The sequence below is a fragment of the Oncorhynchus kisutch genome, linkage group LG27 (genome assembly GCF_002021735.2).
Source record: "Oncorhynchus kisutch isolate 150728-3 linkage group LG27, Okis_V2, whole genome shotgun sequence".
In the NCBI taxonomy this organism is placed as follows: domain Eukaryota; kingdom Metazoa; phylum Chordata; class Actinopteri; order Salmoniformes; family Salmonidae; genus Oncorhynchus; species Oncorhynchus kisutch.
In genome coordinates, this window is record NC_034200.2 from 25,642,231 (window position 1) to 25,661,218 (window position 18,988).

The following is an 18,988-nucleotide window of genomic DNA, read 5'->3' on the forward strand; positions in this document are numbered from 1 at the left end:
GAAATAACGTGGAAACAACGTTGATTCAACCAGTGTGTGCCCAGTGGGATGGGGTTTCGAAGTGAAAGATTGTGGAGACAAAATAACAATTCATGAAAAAGTAGCCAATCTTCAAGGCTTTACACTACTGGTCACTTTTACCTTACACATACATGTTTTAAAAGATGCACTTCAGCTACCCCTCGTCAAACATTTCCTTAAAGCAAATCTGTGTTGTTGTTACAGTGGTAGAATGTGACCCTAGAAGGATTCCTCCTCTCTGAGAGTGCCTGAGGCGGTTTGTGCATGCCTTTGGAATGCCAATAAAGCCTAGTACTCCGGCCCTCATTAATTACCTCACAGATACAGTGCATTCAGAAAGTATTCAGACTCCTTGACTTTTTCCACATTTAGTTACGTTACAGCCTTATCCTAAAATTGATTAAATTGTCCCCCCCCATCAATCTACTGTACACACAATACCCCATAATGACAAAGCAAAACTTTTTTTTTTTTTTTACATTTCTGCAAATGTATAAAAAAATAAAATAATGAAATATCACATTTACATAAGTATGTACGTAGAAGAATTAGGCAAAAGGACAAGGTATTCACTAACTAACACAAGCACACAGTGCTTGTTTAAAAAGAGCCACACAGAAAGTCATTACAGGCCATGGTAAAGACAAGCTTTGGGAAGGTCTTTGTTACTGCTACAGTGTTGCAACATACTGCTTGTGTCCCAAATGGCACCCTATTCCCTATATCAGGGGTACTCAACTCTTACCCTACGAGGTCCGGAGCCAGCTGGTTTTCTGATCTACCTGATAATTAATTGCACACACCTGGTGTCCCAGGTATAAATCAGTCCCTGATTAGAGGGGAACAATGAAGAAATGCAGTGGAACTGGCTTCGAGATCCATATTTGAGTTGGAGTGCCCTATATACTGCAGGACTTTGACCAGGACTCTATATGGGTCATTCTACAGAAGTGTTGCAAGTTGTGGGTTGGAAAAAAATTGTTTTTCTTTTTCTTTCTTCATCTGCCATTCTCTCTTGGGCTTTCAACCTCAATCACAATAGAAATTGCTTTTGTATTTCATAGCAATTTGATAATAGGCCTTTAAAATAGTTCCATAGTCGCTGGTTTTAAGGAAAGCTATACAAACCACTCAAAACGAATCATCAACTTGATATCAATCGTACATGCAGAACTGCAGATATTGTCTGCCTTACTTTCAGGGATAACATAATGAAAACAGAAAGCAATGAATAATATTTACTAAATGCCAAATCTTGCATTGTCCTACCATTTATGCGGAAAGATGATGATTTGATTAGACATTGACAAAATATGTTTCAAATGGCCAAGATGCAGTAGACTAGAGCCTGTTTTGGGCAGTTCCTGGCAATCAAATTGAATGTAGCGTTTTATACGTCTCTTCCTGAATGTCATGGTAATGAGCAGGGACAAATGGTCTGATGGTCATAGAATAGGATTAAAGAGCACATATAATATATCCTGAAGATCAGGAGAAAAGACAACAGCTCTAAAGTACTTTGTGGTTGTTTTGTCTCCCCATATTATTGTTGAAGTATACATGTTGTTTAAAAGAAAATGATGACAAAACAGAAGAGGCTATCAGGGTCATTATATACATAGATTTGTTGACATATGCACGGTACTGTACAGCTACATCGTTGTATAGATAAGCATACGAGACAGAGCTGAAAAACATCTACAAAATTACTTGAATTCAGAGATGTGTGCTGATTTTGTTTTGTTCTCGTCAGATTTCTCTCAAATGTTGTCATGTGATGTGCAAATAACATCATGATCAAAATAACAACAGCCATTTAGAGATTATCCAGAAACATTTGACATGTGGTGTGCTGGGGTGTTTTTACATGTGGTGTGCTGGGGTGTTTTTTCCACACAGCCCCATCTGATTGCTTTAGCATGTTAAAGCAAGTGCCATTTGATTTCATTCTCAAAAAAGTCAAATACACTACCCACCCAAGTATAATACACAGTGCCACATGATTCAGCTTCCCGTAAAACCAAAATAAAATGGTGACAATTCTTCTACCCTGAAATTGTAGCCTACTTATGTCAAAACCGATTGAACTCGACTGTCTAATTGTATTTTTCTGTTGTCCAATTGTCTCAAGATGGCTTGGAGAAGGGCTCTCTGAGAAATTCAAACAGTGTTTTCTAGATTATTTTGGGCCATTTTGCTTGACTGTTTTAATGAGGACATTTATTAGTAAACTGGAAGATTAGCCCATGATGTGCCTCTGGGCTAGAGATGGAGTTGTTGTCCCACTGCGTGATCTGGCATTCATAGACAAAGCACAGCGACATCCATTCATACTTCTCTGTTTCGATCTGAAAAGATTCTTAGCTGCATTTCAACTGCACGGAATACATCTTGTGTCAAAGCTACATGCATTAATAGCCTAATCATTTCAATGTGTGGGGGCTCAGATTTCTCTGCATCTCAACTTAAAATGGATTGGTTGAGACAGAGGACAGTGCTATAGAGGTAGATGGTGTTATAGGAAGATGCTTGCATCTCAGAGAGATGAATGAACTATTTTTGATTTCAAGGTAGTGAGATAAAGCACCTTACCGGCTGACATTGTTATTTCTATTAGTTCATGTCTCTTTAAGACCTGTCTTTTGGAAAGTCTCAACAAATCCGCTGTAATGTATAAAATGAGTATCACCATACCGATGCAACAGTGTTGCGTACAGTAACATTTGGCAAATTACACAATTCAACCGTTTACAAGCCTGGTGAAGATCTTTAGGTCGAAAGCGTTGCACAATAAACTGTGGGAGCATGAATCAGCATGCGGATATCAATCTTTATTTCATAACCTTTCTTTGTAATTAATCACAGTTTTTCTAATGCCTGCTCTGTTTCTCGGCCTGCACCACATCAGATGTACACTCAGTCAGTTCATGTTACAGTGAGTCTATATTTACCCTCTATATCAGAGAATTAGCCATCTGATTCTGCGTATAGCTGTTAGTTTTCTGTTGCCTACCGACCCAGTAGTTGTGAGGAGAAGATTGTTCCGATTTCATTGATTCAAACTATATTTAGACATTTAATACAGTAGAGCACATTTATCAGTGGCTATGTTCCAAATGGGAATAGGAGCTACAGGCTCTGGTCAAAAGTAGTGCACTATATAGGGAGTAGGGTGTCATTTGGGACGCGAACAGTATCTGGAGGCCATTTCCCGATTGGACATCTCTTCCTGGGTTTTTTCCACTTGAAATGCTTAAGAGTCGGTGCTGCTTGCACAGTTGCATTGAATGACTTTTAAATGCTCCCTATTTCTCGCAGGTTTTTAACACAATCGTGTGATTGTTTGGTAACATTCCAATAAATTACTTTTCCTTACCCTAAGTAAGAAACAGAGGGGGGCTATTTTCACACACCATTCTGGCAACATTTTACATTCCAAAAGATAAACTACCATTCATTCTACACAGAGGATGAAACGTTTTTCTCTTTAACCATGGCTTGTTCTGTGTCACACTGTCACACTGAATAAACTAATTAAATATTTATGCATTTAATTCATTTCCATCCACTTCATCATACTCCATGCTGCTTCCTCCTTTCTTTAAATCATTCTCTAACATTTAACACATTGTAGGTGTCCATGGAATGAGATGCTTGTGTTCTTCGGAGCGCTCTGAATGACAGTGAGAAGTTCACTTCTGCTTTTCTGGCTTCTCAGAAACAGAATAGTACAGAATTCAAATTAAACATGTGGAACTGAAAAAACTTTGGTTGACAAGAACGAAAATGTTACACGCACACACATAGGAACGCACACACAGGCATACACAGGCACACACAGGCACGCACACAGAAACAAACACACTTTTTACATTTTAAACTCTGAAATGTAAGCCATTAGCCAGCCTGTGGAGAAGACTACAGTTGTGTTTTCTTACATATAATCTCTGGACTGACTCTATGATACTGGTTCCTATGGGACCATGAAGCCCCATACACTGATGTTGCACTTTTGATTATATTTTTCTGTGCACAGAACTACTATATACAGAATCAGAGAAACAAAAGCAAGCATATATGGTCTCATGGCCAAATTTCGTCAACTCAGAATATTAGCACATTTTTCATCTTAGTTTTTGATATTCTCACTGTTCCGTAGATTCCTGAATCATTAAATATTGTAAAACATCCCCTGATGCCTTTCCCACTCTGTACAAAGACTGGTTTGAAATAACACTAGTGTCAGTTCCTGGGAGAGTTAGACAGATGCCATGCAGAAGAATACAATGTATCTGTGGTGATAGCAAAGCCATCAAAGCCAGGGACAGACTCATGATGATCGAGTAGAGAAAAGGAAGAAAAGACACAAATTCCACTGGCACTATAAGGCCCCCAAAACATACCACAGAAACGGCCCCTAAACATAATAGAATGACAGAAATCCAAATCCCAATACCACTCCAAGGCCCCCAAAACATACCACAGAAACACAGAAATCCAATAATTGAGGGCTTCATATTTCTCCAAAGAAAAACTGAATGTGCTTGTGGAAATTATGACAGACACAGACATACGGGCTCAGTGGGAACACAGTTGGTATTTAGGCCCATCTCCAGACCCTGAGGTGAATATAGTGATTTTCTCTTTGAAGCACCCGAGCACATACCTAGGGTACGTAGCTACCTGCTCTCTCTCTCTCTGGTCGGGCTGAGAACACAGGTGGCAGTCAGACATTTAGCTCCCAGCACATTTGGATCAGATTGATTCTCTTGCTTCAATTGGAACAATGATTTGCAGGTGTTGCTCTAAGCCGGGGGTTCGGGGTATATCTTTTGTTCTTTAGCTTTTGCTCTCTCTCTGTCTCTCTGTCTCTCTCTCCCCTCTCTCGATCTCTCAATCACAACAGGCGTACAACTGTTAAACGGTGCCCTCCAGTGTGTACAAAAACCACACCACCATGTTTCCAGATACAGTGCCTTCAGAAAGTATTCATACCACTTTACTTTTTCCACATCTTGTTGTTTTACAGCCTGAATTCAAAATTGTATAAATGGATTCTGACCCATCTACACACGATACCCCATAATAACAAAGAGAAACATTTTTTTAAATAAAATACAGAAATATCTCAGCCCTGAGTCAATACATTGTAGAAGTACCTTTGGTAGAGCTTTGACCACCTGGATTGTACAATATTTGCCCATTATTCTTTTTAAAATGATTCAAGCTCTGTTAAGTTGTTTACTGATCAAAGCTAGACAGCCATTTTCAAATCTTGACGTAAATTTCAAGCTGATTTAAGTCAAAGCTGTAACTAGGCTACTCAGAAACATTCAATGCCATCTTGGTAAGCAACTTCAGTATATATTTAGCCTTGTGTTTTAGGTTATTGTCCTTCTGGAAGGTGAATTCATCTCCCAGTAGCTGTTGGAAAGCAGACTGAACCAGGTTTTCCTCTAGGATTTTGCATGTGCTTATAGCTGTATTACAGTTATTTTTATCCCCCCCAAAAAACCATTGCCTCTGACTAGCATACCCATAACATGATTCAGCCACCACCATGCTTGAAAATATGAAGAGTGGTACTCAGTGATGTGTTGTAGTGTTGTATTTGTATATTTTTCAGTATTACTTTAGTGCCTTGTTGCAAACAGGATGCATGTTTTGGAATAGTTGTATTCTGTACAGGTTTTCTTCTTGTCACTCAGTCGTTTAGGTTAGTATTGTGGAGTAACTACAATGTTTTCTCATACCACAACTATTAAACTCTGTAACTGTTTTAAAATCACCATTGGCCTCATGATGAAATCCCGGAGCAGTTTACTTCCCCTCCAGCAACTGAGTTAGAAAGGATGCCTGTATCTTTGGGTGTAATGATACACCATCCAAAGCCTAATTATTAACTTCACCATGCTCAAAAGGATATTCAGCATTTTGGATTTTTTACACATATACCAATCTGTGCCCTTCTTTGCAAAACCTCCCTGGTCTTAATCTGTACTTGAAATTCACTACTCGATAATTGTATGTGTGGGGTACAGAGATGGGGTAGTTATTCAAAAATCATGTTAGCCACTATTATTGAACACGGAATGAGTCCATGCAACTTATTATGTGATTTGGTAAGCACATATGTTCTGTTGAACTTTTTAAGCTTGCATTTATATGTTTGTAATTTAGAGAAGCTCTTATCCAGAGCGACTTACAGTTAGTGCATTCCTCTTAAGATAGCTAGGTGGGACAGCCACATATCACAGTAAGAACATTTTTCCTCAATAAAGTAGCTATCAGCAAAGGCAGAGCTAGTAAAAAAAAAGTGGAAGTGGTAGTTCACAAAAGGCATTTTTTTTCCTTTTTGGGGGAGGGCGGGGTGGGAAGGGTTGAGCATCAGGCAGGCTGCAGAATTCTGGATAAGTTGCAAGGGTTTGATGGCACAAGCGGGGAGCCCATTCAACAGCGAGTTGCAGTAGTCCAGACAGGAGATGACAAGTGCCTGGATTAGGACCTGAGCTGCTTCCTGTGTGAGGTAGGGTCATACTCTATGGATGTTGCAGAGAAAGACAGGGTGTTGTACAGGGTCATGCCAACGTTCTTTGCACTCTGGGAGGGGGACACTGTGGAGTTGTTAACCGTGATGGAGAGGTCTTTGAGCAGGCAGGCCTTACCCGGGAGGAAGCGCAGCTCCTTCTTGTCGAGATTGAGCTTGAGGTGATGGGCTGACATCCAAGCTGAGATATCTGCCAGGCACGTAGAGATGTGAGTCACCATCTGGGTGTCAGAAGGGGGGAGGAGAAAAGTTGTTGAGTGTTATCCGAATAGCAATGATAGGAGAGTCCATGAGAGGATATGATGTAGGTGAGTGACTTGGTGTATAGAAAGAAGAGGAGAGGGCCAAGAACCAAGTCCTGGGGGACACCAGTCATGAGAGTACATGGTGCAGACACAGATCCTCTCCATGTCAGTGTACAGAGCCTGACAAACTCAGCCTTGAGAGGATGGAGAGGAGGATCTAATGGTTTACATTGTCGAAGGCAGTGGATAGATCTAGGAGGATTTAAACAGAGGATATAGATTTAGTTTTGGCAGTGCGGAGAGCCTCCGTAACACAGAGAAGAGCAGTCTCGGTTGAGTGACCCTTCTTGAAGCCTGACTGATTAAGGGTAAAGAAGATCGTTCTGAGAGAGCTAGCGAGAGAGTTGATCAGAGACAGCATGCTCAAGTGTTTTATAAAGAAAAGAAAGGGATACTAGTCTGTAATTTTGGACGTCAGCGGAGTCAAGTGTTGGTTTCTTGAGGTGGGGAGTAACTTGTTTTGAAGTCAAAGGGGACACAGCCAGTTGTCAGGGAAGAGTTGATGAGGAAAGTGAAGAATAGGAGAGGTCTCTAGAGATGGTCTGGAGAAGGGAGGAGGGGATGGGGTCGACCAGGCAGGTTGTCAGGAGGCCTGACCTCACTAGCTGCAGGATTTCATCTGGAAAGAGAGGGGAGAAAGAGGTAGGGTAGTTCTGTGTGAGTGGGACTCAATAGGCTAAGTGGATGAGGAGCGGATGTTGTCAACCTTCTTTTAAACGTGGTTGACAAAGTCGTCCGCAGAGATAGAGGAGGTGGACGATTAAGGAGGGAGGAGAAGGTGCGAAATAGTTTCCTAGCGTTAGAGACAGAAGCTTGAAATTTAGAGTGATAGAAAGTGGCTTTAGCAGCAGATACAGAGGAAGAGAAGGTAGAGAGGAGGAAGAGAAAGGATGATAGGTCCTCTGGAAGTTTAGTTTTCCTAAATTTTTGCTCAGCTGCCTGCAGCCCTGTTCTCACAATGAGTCAGCCACGGAGCTGAAAGGGAGTGCTGATCTGGCCGAGAGGAAAGGCAACAGTGCAAGTCATAGGATGCGGAAAGGGAGGAGAGTAGGGTTGAAGAGGCAGAATCAGGAGACAGGAGGGAGAAGGATTTAGCAGAAGGGAGAGTATTGGGAGAGAGAAAGAGCGAAGAGTGCAATGGCTCATGACCATCTGGGTTGGGGCTGAGTGGCTAAGGTTGGAGGAAAGGGAGTCAGAAAAGGAAACAAAGTAGTGATCAGAGGCCAGGAAGGGGGTTGCAGTGAGATTAGTAGGCGAACAGCCTCTCTTAAAGATGAGGTCAAGCGTATTTCCTACTTATGAACGGGAATATACTGGGAAAGGGTGAGTCAAGGAGGGGAAAGGGAGAGTTGGAAAGAAATGAATTGAAGGCAGACGTTGGGAGGTTGAAGATGAAGAGCTGTGAGACATCAGGAAATGAGTTTATCAAGGTGTCAAGCTCAATGAGGAAATCTCTAAGGGCACCTGATGGGCGATAGATGACAATGTTAAGTGTGAGTGGACAAGTGACAGTGACAACATGGATTTCAAATGAGGAGATGGACAGTTGAGAGACGGAGAAAAGAGAAAATCTCCACATAGGACAAATGAGTAGCCTTGTGTCACCACCACAACGACCAAATGCTCTTGGACTATGAGAGAAAACGTAGTCCGATGAAGAGAGAGCAGCTGGAGTGGCAATGTTTTCTGGCGTTCTCCATGTCTCCGTTAGGGCAAAAAAGTCAAGGGACTGAAGGGGAGAATAGGCTGAGATGATCTCGGCAGTTCCAAATGTTGCCAGAGACCTGGAATTCCACATGGGTTGTGCACGCAGGGTATACTAAATTAGAAGGGGTGTGGACCATACGTAGAGCCTACAGGGATAGGAGCGAACTGGGATAGAAAACACACACATAGTTCCCAAAATAAGATCATGTGAAAATAACTACAGTAGGTAAGACACTGAAGTGAGAGAGTGGTGTGGAGCCTTCCTCTCTTTCCTTCCTCGAACAGCAGAACTGTCTTTGTTTTGCAACGTGACCGCCTCTTACAGCTGCCGCTGAGAAAACAGGCTGAAGTTCTCATCCTAATTTCTAATTGACTTGCAGAGGTAAAGAGCACACCTCCTGGTACTAATTGCTGGTCGCCTAAGAGAGGAGAAACCCCTCCCCCTCCAATACAGCCACTGATTACCAAAACAATGACAGTCACAAATTGCCCTGTCCTTTAATCTTGGTTGATGTGCGAACAATCATCTGCAAATGAATAGCAGTCAGAAGTTCACACACTAAGTACTGGGAAGACAGGCAACACTTAAAGAAGATGGCTCTAGTTAGCAATTTCATCTATTTTAAAATCAGGCTGTAACACAAAATATGGACAAAGTAACCAGGTGTGAATACTTTCTGAAGGCACTGTATTATACAACGCAGCAATGTGCTACTTTCACAGAATCACAGATGCCGAGGTATTTTTACCATTGAAAAAACCCCATCTGCTTTCATTTAATTTTTTCGATAATCATATATACCAGACAATATCACCAGTAGAAGTAGCAGTAGAAGCCAGACAAGAACTGGAGAGCAGCCTCTCTCTCCATATAGCAGTGAGCAGCTAGCTTCGAGTGCCCTACACAGTTTGAACTGCCACGTGTCATTCCAAACATCTAAAGGGGCAACTTCTAATCTGATTTAGTCTCATAGAAAGGCATTATAACTAATCAGATTACATTACTCAGCAGCACTCTCCACTCCCATTTATGGGTGGTGATGGCCTGTCTGAAATTTAACCCACCACTTACTGTATAAAGAGATCAAATGAGAGATAGAGAGAGAGAGACAGAGAGAGAGAATGAGACAGAGAGAGAGAGCAAGATAGAAGAATTGGGTTTGAGGGGGGGCATTCACCTGCAATTTCAAGATACGTGTTTGCTGTTATACTTTTTCCTGTGCTGCACTCTTTATACTCTGTTTACACCTCATCTCCTCACCTAAAGACAAGTGTGACATTCGAAGGGAAGCTTAGAGAAATAAAGCCAACGAGACTTCCCTTTGTCCCTACAGTAGGTCTTGTTTCCACTGTTTCCTGACCGGCCTCTGGTCCTCCCAGCTGTGTTGGGTCCCCGTCCCTCAGAGTCAGACAGCTGGCCCGGGGTGAGGTCACTGTGCTGGGGCCATGGGAACACGGATCCTCCCCTCTCCGTGACACCTGTCTGGAGGAGCTCCAAAGTGATGCACTCTGGGACCCTCGGTCCCAGACAGCTTTGTGGCCCAGCAACCTGACATCCAGAGGTGTTGACTTAGGGTCCCAAATGGCACCCTTAGAGCACTACTTTTGACCAGGGTCCAAAGGGCTCTGGTCAAAAGCAGTGTACCATATTGGGAATATGGTGTCATTTGGGACTCAGGCCTTAATGTTCCCATCCTTCACCCCTTCCTCCACAGAGGCTCCATCCTCCACATAGTCATTCCTTCACATTTCTGTTTCTGCATGATGACAACTCTACTTTCCTTCATCATGTAACCATAATTCACTTTCACACTATACATATTCATTAGCCCGTGCATGTTGTCATTTAATTCCAAATGACTTCAATTTAATTAGCATAATTAAACATTATCTATGATAATTCCCCAACCAAGTACCCCCCTGAGAATTTGCAGGCATGTTCTAATATATGTTTGTGTCTGGAAAAGCATGATTGATAATATAATTACGCTTGAGACAATCACAGTTGCACATTATTAATAGGGGTTGTTAATGGCACCACCACACGTAAACGAGCCTGTCCACACAAAACAAATGTTGCCGTCATGGGAACTCATATCATGCATAGCGTAACCCATGATTAAGAGGACCAGGAGTTTTTAGTGAATGTTTGACCTGACCAGGAAAACATTCCCTATCCCTTTCTTCTCAAAACACGTCGGAAAATAAGGTCTGAGGGACCTTCTTCTCCTCCAATATGGTTGAGAAAGATGCAAAGAGATAGGATGCGAGGAATCGAGGAAAGAAGAATTGAGAACACACTCTAAAGGCAGAGTAACCAGGGGAACCATAGAGGGAGGGAGCAGACACTGTGAGTCTTAAGGGTGTGTTTCCATGTCCACAATACACACCACAAATAGAGGTCCAACAGACCAAATTCATTTCATGCCTCTGACAATATGTTTTCACAGAGTTGGATACTTTCGACAGGCATAAAGCATTTTGCTGCACGTGATATACACTGAGTGTACAAAACATTAAGGACACCTGCTCTTTCCATGACATAGACTGACCAGGTGATTCCAGGTGAAAGCTATGATCCCTTATTGATGTCACTAGTTAAATCCAATTCAATCAGTGAAGATGAAGGGGAGGAGACAGGTTAAAGAAGGATTTTTAAGACAATTGAGACATGAATTGTGTATGTGTGCCATTCACAACTGTGGAAAGCATTGGACTCAACATGGGCCAGGATCCCTGTGGATCACTTTCGACACCTTGTAGAGTCCATGCCCTGACGATTTGAGACTATATATACTGTATAATGTATATACTGTACATACTGTATTTTATACCATCTATTGTACCTTGCCTATGCCGCTCGGCCATCGTTCATCCATGTACATACATGTACATATTCTCATTCACCCCTTCAGATTTGTGTGTATTAGGTAGTTGTTGGGGAATTGATAGATTACTTGTTAGATATTGCTGCACTGTCGGAACTAGAAGCACAAGTATTTCGCTACACTCGCATTAATATCTGCTAACCATGTGTATGTGACCAATACATTTGATATGGTTTGATTAGACTATTCTGAGGGCAAAAGGGGGGGGGGGGTGCAACACAATATTAGGAAGGTGTTATTATTATTTTGTACACTCAGTGTGTGTTTCATTCTTGTGACGTGTGTGGTATGTATGAGTGGTGTGGAGTCTGGTGCAGAGAGCGGACGTGGAGATGCCCTGCACAGCTTCTGCCTGCATCCCAAATGGCACCCCTTTCCCCGTGTAGTGCACTACTTTTGAACAGAGTCCATAGGGCTCTGGTCAAAGGTAGTGCACTATATAGGGAATCGGGTGCCACTTGGCACATTGACTCTGTCTTCAGACAGGGAAGAATCAGAGAAATGACTCTAAAGGCCGCCTGGATATACGCATGGATCCTTATGTAATTGTTCTCTGTGTGTCAATCAATGAAGTCTTCATCTGCGAACGGTGCCCAGTATTAAATTTTTGAGTCAGTTCTTTGGCACCTGATGTAAATGTTGAATGTTGGAAAGAAAATCTCAGCACAATGAGAAGAGTCTTCGCTGTAGGGCTGTAGGGCAATGCAGCAAAGCAGAGGTTGGGCCAAACACACTTTTAGAAAATGTTCTTTAACATTCTTTGACTAGATGAGGGATGAAGAGATATTCAGCCATACTTGAACGACAATGGAGGCTGATTTAAGAAATGCTTTATTATTATTAAAACCAATGTGTTTCAGAGTGATGCCTTCATCAGGGATTTAGATGAGTGATGGACCTCCTCCTCTACTGAAACATGCTACGTCCTTCCTGCAATGTGTGTCTATTTGACCAACAGTGAAGTAGGCTGTAGGCTAACTGTCATAGTGGATGACAGATGTTACTGTTATACACTAGTTCAGCATAGAGGTTATGTGTCACAGGAGCTAGAAACAGCTTACAGGTGATGTGTAGAGGAACAGGTTGTTAAGGTTGGTGCCACCACAAGGCTCGCCATAATATCAGTCATCATTTTGAAAGGACATCCCATCACTGTCATATTATTTGGCAAAAGAAAGGTCAAATGTACTGTACAGTGTCTGTCATTCTCCTACATGTCCTCATCCATAGGTTTTCTTCACCGAGAATACATTTATAGTCATTATGAAGTCAGCAAGCACAATCACATTTCCAGTTTAACATCATTACACTCCTTGTTTGGAGAGTGTATGACCCTCTAATAACTACAGCTCACTTTTCAATTACTTGAGTCACAGGGTGGCCATAATACCATAATATCTTATTAATAATACTATAATGATTGACTATCTAATACGCATATACACGATGAGAAAGGGAATAACTTCTAAGTATTGTTTCTGTTGTTAGAAACAGGTAAGATTAGAATCCCTGCAACATTTTATGTTTTTAATATAATTTGATCCCTGAGAAATTAAGCTAATAGATTACATCCAAATTGGCCATTTTAATTTATAGGATTGATATGATATTCAAAACATGTAGTAATAGCAGGAACAGCACCATCTAGTGGCCAGAACATGGTAATATCAGGATGAGGATGGGACATAAACAACTTCAATGACTCATTCCTCTGAACAGGAAGAAAAAAACATCACCAAATTCACTAAGACTGCACTGAAAATGAACTCATTGTCAGAAAACAGTTTGTCCCAAATCAGATGTTAGGTACTATATTTATTGAATACTAAAATGGCCAATTTGGTTGCAATCAAATAGCTTAATTTATCAGAGATCACATTATATTTCAGCAAAATAATTGCAGGAATGCTCATTGAATCTGTTTCTAACTACATGGTGGGTGTAATCTTTTGCTGAAATGACATGGAACGACCCCAACGTAAGAGATGGAAACATGCTCATCAGTGAAACTAAGCATAGTTCGTTAGAAAAGCATTACATAAACATCTATTTGTTTTGCACGTTGAAAAGATCCCATAATATTAATCAAGCCCTCTCAGTGAAATGAAATCTTTATTTTAGAATTAATAACTAAATGTGTTATTTTAAAACACTTATTCCCAGTCATATAGGAAGCCAAAGAGTCAACACTGTATATTGCTGGTTCCCAAATGGCACCCTGTTCCTTATATGGTGCACTACGATTGACCAGTGCTGACCAGAGCCCTATGGGCACTCGTCAAAAGTAGTGCACTTCATAGGGAATAGGGTACCATTTGAGACGTAGTCGATAATTAAGAGACATTAACAACTACCAGACTGCCTCAATTACTGTTAGTGCTGCTATTTAACTATATTAAATTATGGTGTTAGTTATGGAAAGTGCAATTCAAATATTACCATTTCATGAAGTTGTAAAACCCTTTTGAGTTTGGATGTGAGAGCTTCAGCAGGAGTGACTTGAGTGTTAAATTTAGTAATGCTATTCTGCCGTATCTTTCTATCCATCTCTCTCTTTCTCTCCTTATGTTGAAGTTTACATACACTTAGGTTGGAGTCAATAAAACTCATTTTTCAACCACTCCACAAATGTCTTGTTAACAAACTATAGTTTTGGCAAGTCGGTTAGGACATCTACTTTGTGCGTGACACAATACATTTTTCCAACAATTGCTTGCAGACAGATTATTTCATTTATAATTCACTGTATCACAATTCCAGTGGGTCACAAGTATACATACAATAAGTTGACTGTGCCTTTAAACAGCTTGGACAATTCCAGAATATGATGTCATGGATTTAGAAGCTTCTAAGAGGCAAATTGACATCATTTGAGTCAATTGGAGGTGTACCTGTGGATGTATTTCAAGGCCTACCTTCAAACTCAGTGTCTCTTTGCTAGACATCATGAGAAAATCAAAAGAAATCAGAAAAAAATAGCAGACCTCCACAAGTCTGGTTCACCCTTGGGAGCAAATTCCAAACGCCTGAAAGTACCATGTTCATCTGTACAAACAATAGTATGCAAGGATAAACACCATGGGACCACGCAGCCGTCATACCACTCAGGAAGGAGATGCGTTCTGTCTCCTAGAGATGAACGTACTTTGGTGCGAAAAGTGCAAATCATTCCCAGAACAACAGCAAAGGACCTTGTGAAGATGCTGGAGGAAACAGGTACAAAGGTATCTATAGCCACAGTAAAACGAGTCCTATATTGACATAACCTGAAAGACCGCTCAGCAAGGAAGAAGCCACTGCTCTAAAACCGCCATAAAAAAGCCAGACTACGGTTTGCAACTGCACATGGGGACAAAGATCGTACTTTTTGGAGAAATGTCCTCTGGTCTGATGAAACAAAATAGAACTGTTTGGCCATAATGACCAGCGTTATGTTTGGAGGAAAAAGGGGGAGGCTTGCAAGCCGAAGAACACCATCAAAACCGTGAAGCACGGGGGTGGCAGCATCATGTTGTGGGGGTGCTTTGCGGCAGGAGGGACTGGTGCGCTTCACAAAATAGATGGCATCATGAGGTAGGAAAATTATGTGGATATATTGAAGCAACATCTCAAGACATCAGTCAGGAAGTTAAAGCTTGATCACAAATGGGTCGCAAATGACCCCAGGCATACTTCCAAAGTTGTGGCAAAATGACTTAAGGACAACAAAGTCAAGGTATTGGAGTGGCCATCACAAAGCCCTGACCTCAATCATATAGAAACATTTTGGGCAGAACTGAAAAAGCATGTGCGAGCAAGGAGGCCTACAAACCTGACTCAGGTACACTAGCTCTGTGGGAAGCTTGTGGAAGGCTACCCGAAACGAAGTTAAACAATTTAATGGCAATGCTACCAAATTCTAATTGAGTATATGTAAACTTCTGACCCACTGGGAATGTGATGAAAGAAATAAAAGCTGAAATAAATCATTCTCTCTACTATTATTTGACATTTCACATTCTTAAAATAAAGTGGTGATCCTAACTGACCTAAGACAGGGAATCTTTACTTGGATTAAATGTCAGGAATTGTGAAAAACTGAGTTTAAATGTATTTGGCTAAGGTGTATGTAAACCTCCGACTTCAACTGTAACTCTTCTGGATACAGAGTGTGGTTAACAAATAATGTTAACAAATAATGTTTGCATCCCAAATGGCACCATATTCCCTATACAGTAGACCTATACAGAGCCTATAAAACCTGGTCAAAAGTAGCATTCTACTTAGTGTTCCATTTGGGATGCGACCAAGAATGAATGTTATTATGAGGGTTTAGAACATATTTTAAAGACACATGGTTATGCCCAGGACAGAGTGGACAGAAATAAATGAGTGCTGCTGTGTTTTAGTCATTACCAGATGGAGAAACAAGAATTTCCCCATTTTAAACGTGACTCTCAGTGCTACCTGGCTTTTTTTAGTCAGTGAAAACCTGCTTGTATTGGAGTGCCCTCTGGTGGTTGATTATATACTCCTCATCTCTTGTGACATTACAGCCAATGGCGGGTCTGGCTGGAAATGACAGTAAAAATATACAAATCATATTAAATTAATATGACTGATTAATATCAAATATATGTAATATCACATATATGTCAATTTGGAAGACCAAATAAAGGCAAACAAATAAACAAATAACAAACAAAATCAATTCTTTCATCTGTTTATGCAAATATCCCGACCTTGGACATACAAAAAAAAGTATTCATGTCAATCTTCATACAGTTAAAAAATGAATTTGAACAATTCAGTCACTTGGATGGAAATCTCTTATTATCTTTGACCTATATGTTGCTGTTTCAAAACAATGTTGCCTGCTACAATGACTGTTCAGGTTGTCCTAGCCTCTGGGTGTAAAATAGAGGAGAAGGTCAAAGGCCTACATGGCAGACAAATGGTCAGACAAACAAAGGTGAACAACAAGAGATGATTTATTATTTGGTTTATTTGACCCACACACTCAGTCAGGTGGTTGAATAATAAGTATGGTTACAACTCTTTAAACAACTCTTAGATGTACTATTCAAGTTTGTAGCTTTTGACAATGCATTAGACACCCCTGAACAACAGGTGGCGCCACCAAACCGCAGCAGCCATAGGTCGATGGAGGAATTCACACAAAACTACAGTTCAACTCTTTCACATCTAAGACCAAACACCATCACTGGTGAACTTTTAAAAAGAACCAAAGTAATTTCCCTTAAAATGTTCTACTTTCTTCCCCCTGTCTTCCCCTAGATAACCATCCCAGCAGTAGCACTACTTAGGATACATCCCAAATGGCACACAATTCCATTTAGAGTGGTGGTTCTGTTAAAAAGTAGTACACTATATATAGGGATAGCGTGCAATTTGGAACATGGCATATCCCCGACAGTCTGACAGGCCGATCATCCAGGGCTCATTAGTCGGCCTCAGAGGTCCAGGGAGCTGCCTGGCAATGCCACAGCCTGTCTCCTTCCTTCTCCCTGTCAGCCAGGCCAGCTACTTGTCAGCACTCAGACAGCCCTGAGACAGGGTTAGCGTCCCAAATGGGACATTTGAACAGAGCCAATAGTGCACTATATAATGCATTAGTTGCCATTTGGGACACAGACACAGAGGCCTTGGATCCGAGTCCCAAAATGCACCCTATTCCCTACATAGTGCACTTCTTTTGACCGAGCCCATAGGAAATAAGGTGCCATTTGGGATGCAAGAGGAGAGTGCACTAAAGGGACACCATCTCCTCTACCTAATGAACTCCAGGCCAGCAGGTTTATGACGCATGGCAGGGAGGGAGGCCAGAGATGGGAAAACCAGTGTCGCCATCTCTGGAGTTCTGTTCCAAATGGCACCCTATTCCTTATAGAGTGCACTACTTTAAACCAGAGCTCTGTCCCTAGTCAAGTGCTCTATATAGGGAAAGGGGTTCAATTTGGGATGCACACCGGGACTAGATGTGCAGAGTTCATAATATTCTACAGCTATATCAACAATCGTGTTTAAAATCTTTGTCTCTATGGTGCTGGGTTATCGATTTATCTGGCAAAGTCACCAAGAACTGCTGAGAGATATTTAGTGATAATGAGATGCCATTGCAGTTGATTTCAGAGGATATGATTTGTGCTCTATTTTTTCAAGTGGTGATTCATTTCTGTCATCCAAGAGGCAGATAAATGCATGTAATCCCAAGAGAGCACTCATAAAAAGAACACACTGTATGCAAGAGAAAATATAAAGACGAGTAATGATCTGTGATCTGGATGACTAAATACAAATAAGGTAAGAGTATGCCCTGGTTTATTAAGATACATAGTATCTGTCTGTTGAAAGCACACAAATTACTTTATCTCGGTTATGGCTGTGTCGGCAGATTCAAATCCAAATGAACACTGGCCCACCATCATTTGGAGACACAGAGATAGGTGGATAGATATAGCGAGAGAGAGAAAGAGAGTCAGAGAAAGAGAGAGATAAAGAGAGAGAGAAAGAGAAGGAGAGAGAGGGGGGAGAGGCAGAGAAAGTCAGAGATAGAGAGAGAGAGTGAAAGTGAGAGAAAAATAGGCAAAGAGGGATGAGAGAAAGAGACAGGGGGAGAGAGAGGAAGAGAGAGGGAGAGGGCAAGAGAAAGACAGAGGGGTTGAAAGAGGTAGTGAAAAGAAAGAGAGGAAGAGAGAGGGAAGAGAGAGGGAGAGGGCAAGAGAAAGACAGAGGGGTAGAAAGAGGTAGTGAAAAGAAAGAGAGGAAGAGAGAGGGAAGAGAGAGGGAGAGGGCAAGAGAAAGACAGAGGGGTAGAAAGAGGTAGTGAAAAGAAAGAGAGGTGGCTTCTGTTTGAAGCATGATAAATTGTCCTCGTAAATGTGTTTAATTTAAGAGCAGAGGTCTCAGGTGGGCTAGCTATATGTTAACAATTGTCTGGCAGAGTGAGCACTGTCTGAAAAGAATGTGCCTGTCTCCATGGGTGCCCGCCAAGCTCATTCATCAACAGTCTGGCTGGCCGTCCACCTCACCTCCCTTCCTCTCCACAGTAAATCCACCAGACGCTAGAGACATCCACCAAGACAAGCCTAAGGAGCAGTCACTGGCACCGCTCTGTGTGTGTGTGTGTGTGTGTGTGTGTGTGTGTGTGTGTGTGTGTGTGTGTGTGTGTGTGTGTGTGTGTGTGTGTGTGTGTGTGTGTGTGTGTGTGTGTGTGTGTGTGTGTGTGTGTGTGTTTGTCTGTCTCTGGTGTGTATGTCTGTGTGAGTGCATACATCATGTGTTGATGGCGGTTCAGAAGACAAGAGGAGAGCTGTTGACATAACAGTGAGAGGTCAGTCTAGGTCTGGGATATGGATCATGAGGGACTCTCTCAGTCCCAGGCTAGGTTATCCCTCCCTGCTAGGGAACCCCGGCCGCATCCCAAATGGCACCCTATTCCCTTTATAGTACACTACATTTGACCTGAGCATTATGGGCATTGGTCAAAAGTAATGCACTATATAGGGAATAGGGTGCCA

General features: G+C 41.6%; 1 pseudogene; it reads right to left on the reverse strand.

Moving 5' to 3' along the window:
- Positions 1-3,713: 3,713 nt before the first annotated feature.
- Positions 3,714-17,318, reverse strand: LOC109871556 (uncharacterized; annotated as a pseudogene).
- Between the last annotated feature and the right edge of the window lie 1,670 nt (positions 17,319-18,988).